The sequence below is a fragment of the Marmota marmota genome, unplaced genomic scaffold (genome assembly GCF_001458135.2).
Source record: "Marmota marmota marmota unplaced genomic scaffold, marMar, whole genome shotgun sequence".
Lineage (NCBI taxonomy): Eukaryota > Metazoa > Chordata > Mammalia > Rodentia > Sciuridae > Marmota > Marmota marmota.
Genome location: NW_026000026.1, coordinates 33,100,934 through 33,110,514, shown reverse-complemented (window position 1 = coordinate 33,110,514; position 9,581 = coordinate 33,100,934).

Here is a 9,581-nt window from a genome sequence, read left to right as displayed (position 1 = left end):
GGGAGGGGAGGGGAGGGGGGATAGTAGAGGATAGTAAAGGCAGCAGAATATAACAGACACTAGTATGGCAATATATAAATCAGTGGATGTGTAACCGATGTGATTCTGCAATCTGTATACGGGGTAAAAATGGGAGTTCATATCCCACTTGAATCAAAATGTGAAATATGATATATCAAGAACTATGTAATGTTTTGAACAACCAACAATAAAAATTATTAAAAAGAGAGAGAAAGGGAATAATACCTTACAAAAAATTTCAGTACTTCAGTGTTTGCTACATGATAGATAATATTTCTCATCTTTATAAATATATATTGCATTATTTAGCTCTCACAAGAACCTTATAAAGTTGTTATTTTTAATCCCTATTAGATAGATATTTTAATCCCTATTAGATAGATTGAGGCACAGAGATGGAACAGTGTGTTAACACAGCTAGCCACTTAAAAGTCAGAGAATTCGAGTTCTGTATCTATAACCACTATCCTTTAGAAATTTTTTAATCATTATTATTTTTTATTTTAAAACATTGTCCAAATTCCATACATTCAAGGTATACAATGTAATGATTTAATATATTTTTACTTTGCGTAGTGATGACTGCAAGGAAATTAATTTATACATCCATCACCAATCTGTACATAAAATACCTAGAACTTGTTTATTTGGTAACAGAAAGTTTATGTCCTTTGACAATAAAACTCACTATAAGAAGTTGGAAGAACTTCTAAAATATAAATAAAAGTGGGGAAAAAGGAATGACTAAGTAAAAAAACTGAAAGAAAACAAAGATATAGTAAAATGGATAAAAGAGTGAATGAAAAATATTCAGTGGTAGGAATATTTTTAAAAGATGCTATATAGGAGAAGAGATTAAACAAATAAAAGAAAGTGATTACATGTAACTGACATAAAATTTGAAAAGCTAGAAAGATGTATGCTTTCTTAGAAGAATAAAAATTGCAAAACTTACCTCCAAATTAGTTTTTTTTTAAAAAAAAAAAGAGAGAGACCAGAATATGATTGAGAACATATTCTTTTAAAAGCATTAACTTAGCACTAAACCAAATGATTGATTGCAGTGTTTTCAGAATAAACAATTTTATCATTATCTCTAGTAGAGAAAATTCTTAAAAACTACTCTTCTTCTTTTTGGGATATGAGCAGGAAGAAAATAATACACTGAAAAAAGAGGATGGGCTTCACAAATGCTCACATGGTACAGGATCAGAAAAATCTTTCAATCCATTAAGCAAACTACTTAAAGAGAAAAAAAGCCCCCACAAAATGTAGATATTGAAAAGGAATTTGAGAAACTTCAGCAATTAGGAAGAAAAAGAAATGACTTAATATTCTCAAGCTTCAAAAACTAATGACCAACAGTGGATTAATGAAGCACTAAATCCATCTCCATTAAAATAAACAATAAGACAGGGAAGTCATTATTGTCATTTTTGTTCACCATTACTTCAGTGATTCTAGTGAATTCAATAAAGCAAGAAAATAACTCTTTTCAAAGAATAATGAGTCAGAGCTTCTCAAATGCTAAAGCCTATTCTAAAGCCACTATCATGAAAAGAACACATAGAATGACAGACTAATCTCCCAAATATATCAAAATGTACATTAGAAGTTGATATGTGACAAAGGTGCAAAACAGTGGTGCACTAACATGCATTTTTAAAAAAGTGGTCATGGGACATTAGCATCCTTAGAAATAACAAGGTGCTACAAGAGCCCAAAAGTGGGTAGGCAAGGCAAACCTTTACTTATGGGATGCAACCTGAACCTGGCTACCAAGTTCGCCTGGACTTGCAGTCCACTGGTTTATATACCTAATACCCCTTCGCCCTGATTGGAGGACTCAGAGATACAATCTTTGGGATTGGCTTAAGTTTAAAATTAGGGCAAGCAAAGAGAAGGGCTCTAACTAAAATGGGTACAATTGGATCCAATTAAGGCTGAATACTATATTTTGAAAATGGACCACCAGACTTTTTTATTCTCACAACATGTACACATCTGAAAGACTGCAGAATGAACTCAATCTCCACACATAACCAAATCAATTCCAGTTGAATTCAAAGGTGAAATTTAAAAAGAAACAATAAGCATCACAGAAAGCAGTTTAGGAAATAATTTGGAAAATAAAAAAAGGGGAAGGTTGTTATGCAAAAAGTTTTTAACTAAGAGAGAAAGCCAAGAATTTCTAGGAGATAAACTTATCTTACTGTATGAAAATTTGCAGTGTATGTAGTTATATTGCATAATATCCAAAGGGTCATTGTAAGTTAGTTAAAATTTATAGGAAAATAGATTGCTGATATGAAAAGGAATATTTGGATGATCAAATAAAAATGAACAATAAACATGGAAAAGGGCTCAATTTCTCCAGTCTTCGGAGAATAGAAATGTAGGTAGCAGTAGCATCCCTTTATCATTCTCCGAGTGGAAAAAAATTTACAAGTGTGTATACACCTGATATTTTATATTTTAGTAAGAAAATTTATAATTTAGTAAAATGCAAAATACATATATTTTAGTGCCTGAAACCCTACTTCCGAAAATCTATACCACTAAAAGAAAAAGACTGATACATAGAATGTGGATACAGATGTGTTTACTACAACACACTTGTAGTAAACACATCCCCATCAGAAAGGAAACTAACAAATTGAGGTATATTAATATCATACAATGTTCCATGGCTATTAAAATAATGAAAACTCCATAGTGAATGGGGAAGCATTTCCACCCCATCTTGTTAAGTGGTCAAAAGCAAAATGAATAGAATTGTACATATTATCACAGTTTTGTAAACTATGCTAAATTTTCTAATGTGTGCATTTGTATATAATTATTTGAATTGGAGTGTGTCATTCTGCTGCTTTAGAAAGCAGATGTTCAAGTGAGCTTTGGAGAGCAAAAGATTTTTTTTCAGGGATTGTGCTCAATAAACATGAAAGGGGAGGAAGTGGAATAGAATAGAGAGAGCCTGAGATTAAAACTGATTTTGTCAGTCTTGGCATCTTAACGGGAAGTACTGGAGCAAAGATTGCCCATTGGAAGAGACTCATATGGGGCTCAAATGGCCACTTACTATCCTCACTCTGCTCAGTCATTAGCTGTGTTTGGCTCCAGGAAGAATGCAGCATCAGCTCAGAGGCGCAGATGGAACCCACAGGGCCTTGTCACTGGAGGCTGTCAGCCAACTGCACTCCTGGAAGCAGAATGGTTATTTCTTTCTTGATGGGAGATTTAAGCAGTGCATCTTCATGGCTATCACAGTATGGAAGGGCATTGTCAGAATTTTATAAGGAATGAAAATATGAGCTAAGACAGAGGAGTAGAGTACAGGTAGCAAAATAAAGGAAGAAAAATAATGGTGCTCTATCATTCTATTGCTCTAGTTTATGGATTAAAATGCAGTTTGTCTTGTAAAATTGGGGTGTTACAGATGAAGTGGTTCATACCTCTAATTCCAGAGACTCAGGAGGGTGAGGAAGGAGGATCTCCAGTTCAAGGACAGCTCCATCAATTTAACAAGAATCTCTGAAATTTAGAGAGACCGTATCTCAAAAATAAATAAATAAAAGGAACCGGGGATCTGGCTGAATGGTTAAGCATCCAGGGTTCAATTACCAGTACCAAAAAACAAAACAAACAAAAAAAAACCCAAAACAAAATGAAGTATATTTCTCATTTTTATAAAAACATAGGTGGTTTTACTCACATTTTTTATGCAACTGTTTTTTTCCTTCAAAAATGTTTCTAAGGATTATCCACACCAATAGATAGTTTATTCCTTTTCTCAGCTGTGTTATTTTCTTGTTATGACTATACCATAGATTATTTCCCTTTACTCCTGTTAATGGACAAGTGTGTTCTTCTCTCATGAGAGTTCTTAGGGATATCCCTGTACACTTCTCTTGGGGCATGTGAACAAAGGTTTCTATAGTATTCCTACCTACAAGTGGAATTGCTAGGTTGAAGAATACCTGACAGGGGACAAACAGATGCAAGTGGTGGGAACATGAGGGTAAGAAATAATTTTATAAAATGGCCCCATTGTGCAGACCCCCACATTCTTTCTTTTCCAAGAAGCAATATATCTGCAGCTCTGACTGGCTTAAGTAGACAGAATATGTTCCATTCCTCAGCAAATTACCTGTTAACTGCAAGAGCGATGCAGGCCTGAAATAATGTTGATAAGAGAAATACAAGCTATCCCGAAGAGGAGACTTTTGTGATATTTTTCATAGACTCCATTCCAAAACTCGGGGAGAGAAGAGTAATTTTTCCTAACCAAAAAATCTGTAAGAATTTATCATTAAGAATCTAATTAGAACTGGTCAGCATGAGCCAAGATGACCTAGAATTGTCATGGCAGTGGGGACTTGAAAGTTTATGTTATCCTGTTGTCAGTCAAAAGTCAAGAGGTGGACCTGGGTGGGACTCTCTGGAAACTTCTCTGGGATCCCCAGTAAAACTGGAGTGCAGGAGAAGCACACTTTCTCTGAAGAGACCTATCTCCTTTGAGAATGTCCCTTTTCCCTTTCTCTATCCCTTCAAAAAACTCATGCTTGTTGCTCTAAACAACCTGTCTTAAATCTTTCTTACTTGATTATAAGAATCGGGGTTTGAAGGGTGTATTTTCACACTGCCTCAGTTTCCCCAAATTCCTCAGCTCTGTAACATATTTTTATGGTCATCTTTACAAGATAATGCCAAGCAGTTTTACAAAGTGTATTTTAAAAGTTTCTATTATAAATTTTACAGAAAATCATGTAAGTGAATATGTGTGCATGATATAGTGTTGTGAGATTTCAAGGAATTTTTACTTTCCTCCGTATATTTGATGTACCTCTTACTTTTTTAAAAAATAAAAAACAAGCATTGTTTATATATTATGGACAAAAGCTCAGTAAAGGTGGGTTCATTATAAAAAAAACATTTGAATCTTCAAAAATACAGTAGCCATGGCAACTTACACGGTGTAATAAGAAAAGCAAGATAGGACATCTCATTAAACAAAACAAAACAAACTAAAACTGAGCTGTCTAGTGAACTCTGTTAAGTAGTCTAAGAAATGTTACAGATAAACAGAGGGCACCAAAATAGATAAATCATAATTTTTTACTCTTAATCCCAACTAATTTAATTTTTTCTGACAGAATTTCTTTCCAATTAAACTGTGGCTATCTTTGAAAAAGGTGTGCTGTAGAATGAAAAGTGATGTCCAAATGGTTTCCTTCAATTCTGAGAAGTGAGAAGTTATATAAAATACAGTGTGTTGCTGCTAATTTCATAGACAATGTAATAGGACTCATTAAAAAATTATCCAATTTTCTTTTACTATTATATAGGATACTGATGCTTTCCATTTCAGGGTTATAGCATCTTCCCTTTTTAAAGCCCTTGAAATGTATTTTTTTTCTAGTAAGTTTAAGTAATAATATTTATAAAAGTAAATTTTTGCTGTAGAATCAAGGCAGATACTTTGCAAAAATTGTTGATATGTTGGTTAGATCTCCCTTTGTGTTTTTCCTATCTCGTCATCAGGAGGTGCTTTATTTTTAGAACAAAGATAAATGCTTACTATGGATTAGTTCACTACTTATTATCTTAGATAACATATCAATTTTTTTTGGTAGTGGGGATTGAACCCAGGGAGCAACACACCCAGCCCTTTATTCTTTTTTTTTTTTTTTTTTCCCGAGACAGGGTCTTGCTAAGTTGCTCACTAAGTTGTGGAGGCTGGTTTTTCAACTTGTGATCCTCTTGTCTCAGCCTCTGGAGCCACTGGGATCACAGCATGTGCCACCATGCCCAGCCCATACCAAGATTTCATAGAGAAGATTTGAGGGGCTAAACAGAGGAGTTTATTAGTCAGTGTTTCCTAGGGAGATAGAAACCATACCAGTTTTGATGTCATTTGTAGAAATTTAATATATGAAAGAACTAAACTACCAAGAGAAGATAAAGTGCACAAAAAGGTATTCTTGAATTAGGAACCAAAGGAAACAACTACCACCTAGAGAGCTGGGGTAACAAAGGCAAGACACTGGGTTAATTAAAAGGAGAAATATAGAGAAGGGACCTCTACAAAGGGATTGGCTTGAAGGAGGAGCCCCAAGGGACTGAAAAAGGGGTATTAACAACTGATGTTGGTGTCTCTGAGCTCAGAGTAAAGTCCTCCTAGAGTGAGAAGAACATAGGTACATATTAAAGCAAATTCCAAACACTACGGAGATTCTTCAAAAAACTAAAAATAGGACAAACATAGGCTCCAGCTATATCACTACTGAGTTTGCACCTGAAGTAAATGAAGTCAGCAAGCAAAATAGACACCTATATCCTCAGGCTTATTATAGCACTGTTCACAATAGCCAAGATGTTGGAGTCAAGATTAAGTGCTTACCAATAAATGAATGGATAAAAATATGATATACAAATAAATGCAAACTATTATTCTGCCACAAAATAAATAAACTAAAATCATGTCATTCAGAGAAAAAAAATGGATAGAACTAGAAACAAGCCAAACACAAACAGGAAATTATCTTGTATTTTTCTCATCTCTGGAAAACAAAAATGTCCTGGAAGAAGAGGAATTAAGGAAGGGGACAGGAATAAACTGAGAGGAATAGGGAGGGAGGGGAGGGGAAGAAAGCAGGGGGAAGTATATGTTCAAAGCACAATATATGTATGTATGGAAATGGCATATTGAAACCTATTAATTTGTACAATAAAGATGCATTAACAATTATAACAGCAATAATACAGTGAATTTTGGAAATTCAAGACTGGGTCAGAAAGGAACTGTTCCCTGGGGGTGAGAAGACAGTACGAGAAATATATTGCTGCTAACTGAACATAATCTACACAAAGCCAACATAATTAAGTAGACTTTTAAAAATAATATGGTAATTTAGTGGTTTTGAGTGACTTTCCTGAGTTACGAGTTACGTGGGAAGTCACAAGTGCCAAACAGATTCAGAAGTTGCTCCTGCTTTCTCAGCAATCACATGAACCATTTCAGCATCATCTGATCTTAGGCATTTTAAAAAGTATAGTTTTTCTCTTACAGATTCATATAATAATTATATTTAATAAAGAATAATTTTAAATAAATCAAATGAATGAAAGAATAATGGAGAGTTACAAAGATTCCATAGCCTCCAAGACTCCACGGTACAGTTAAGAACACCATCGCCATCTAGTGGCAGAAACCTTAAAATCAGAATCAATGAGCCCAAACAGTTCCTCCTGCCTGGGAGCAGGTAACTTTATTCTCAAGAACCAAATACCAGAACTTTAGAGTTTCTAATTATTCATGGTCGGCATGCAGTAGAGCAGGTGATAGATAGGGAGTTAACATACTAGATATATATTTTCTTATTTAGTCGCTGAGATAATGGTATGGTAGGAAATCATGTTAATAGAATATAAAACATGTAACTATCTCATTTTTTAAAAAAAATCAAAGCCAAAAACAATTGTAGTATGTTCTATCTCAGAGATACCAACTATCTACAAATTTAAATGATTCTACAACCAAAAGGCCCTGAGAAATAAAAGGTGAAAATTTTAATAAATTCACAATTTTTTAAAAGTTTCAGCTAGCAGAATAAAGTATTCAATTTTAGTATGATAAAGCACCTCAATATAAATTCTTGTTTTATATCATAATGCATTTCTCTTTCCACAGTTACTTTTTAAAATATTTGTTATGCTTCAATGTCATTTACATTTTTAAAAAACTATTGCATTCTGCTGTCACTTGATTTTTTCTCTTCTCAAACTCACTCCATTTTCTGTGTGAATCTGTTGATTTTCTCTTTGGTATGTTCTTTCATGCTTTTCTCCCACAATCTACCATTTCTCTTTTCTTTAGAGATAAATCTCTTTTCTTTTACAGTAATCACTTGCCTTTTGTAAATCCTACTCCTTTTTTATTAACTGCATGAAAATCCTTTTTATTCTACATTTTAACTAACAAGAGGTTTCATTTTTAAAAATACAAGGTAAGCCTCAAAGCTCTCAGAGTGCCAGACAGTAATGGAAAAGAATGTGGGTTTCGTCAAAACACAGGGGCACCAATTTGAAAAGGCTCCCTACCGCCAAAGCCAAGACACTTTGAGCAACTAAATAAATAATGATAAGCCTTGGATTATAACCCAGAGATTAAAAGGAATATCCTTGAATTCATGCTGAGAATGAATAGTTGAATAAATAAATAAATGGGTGGAGAATGGAAAGCTCCACCTAGAGAATACTCTAATTACTAAATGTGGAAGGAGAATAGAAAATCACCATTAAGCAAGCACCAAAGAAAATCCTGTTGCAGACAAGATCCGCTGATAAGTGCTACATTTAGTAGGCAAAACCTTGAGAAATAGTGCATGTACGTAGTTTTATCATGTCTTCCAAACAAAAGGACTTGAACACAAAGGAAAAAGAGCAATTTTACAATGCTGAAATCTAGCAGACACCACCTTCACCAAGGGAGCAAGGGTAAAATTCTCTGATCATAAGACACAGCTTCATTGCAAATGCCCTGATAGAGTGCATTGAGAAGGATACAGCATCAGGTCTGTTGTGTTCATGCCAAAAATACAGAATTTAATTTAATCATGAGAAAATATCACATCAGCCCAAACTGGGGGATAATCTACCTGCCAAGGTCATAAAGAAACAAAGAAAGACTGAAAGCTATAGCACATTGGAGAATACTAAGTGACATAACAACACAGGCTCTTGGATTCCATCTTGCAAATGCTAGAAAAACAAATGCTAGTGTATAAACTAAATAAGTTGGACAAAGATGATTTTGTTAAAATGAGTTGAATATCCCTTATCCAAAATGCTTAGGCCCAGAAATGTTTTTCAGACATTTTCAGATTTTGGAATATTTGCATATACATAATGACCCAAATCTAAATGTGAAATTAATTTATGTTTTATATCTATCTACCTTATACACATAGGCTGAAGGTAATTTTATACAATACGGTTTGGTGCACCTGCAGTTTAACTGTCATTTGTCACACGAAGTCAGGTGTGGGAGTTTGCACTTATGGCATCTATCATATAGTCATTCAAAGAGTTTTGGATTTTGGAGCATTTTTGAGTTAGGGATTTTTGAGTTTGGGATGCTCAACGTATAGTATTGTACCAACACTAATATCTTTGTTATGATAATTGTAAAACGTCAGAGTCAGTGAAACCTGGATATGTATTTCTTTTGAAACAACTCTGTAAATCTAAAATTATTTAAAAAGAAAAGTGTGATATGTATGTACATATTTATTAAACATTGATTCTCTCTTGGGTTTGGAATTACATTCTATGGTGGTGTTAACTTTTATTATTTTTACTTGACAACCAAGAAAAGGTTGCTCATTTTTTTTTTATTTCTTATTTGTAGTTGGACACAATATCTTTATTTTTATGTGGTGTTGGGGATTGAACCCAGGGCTTTGCCAGTGCTAGGGGAGCACTCTATCGCTGAGCCACAATTCCAGCACCAGGATGCTCATTTTTTTTTCTGCACCTTAAATGGAGCTCCATCTTCA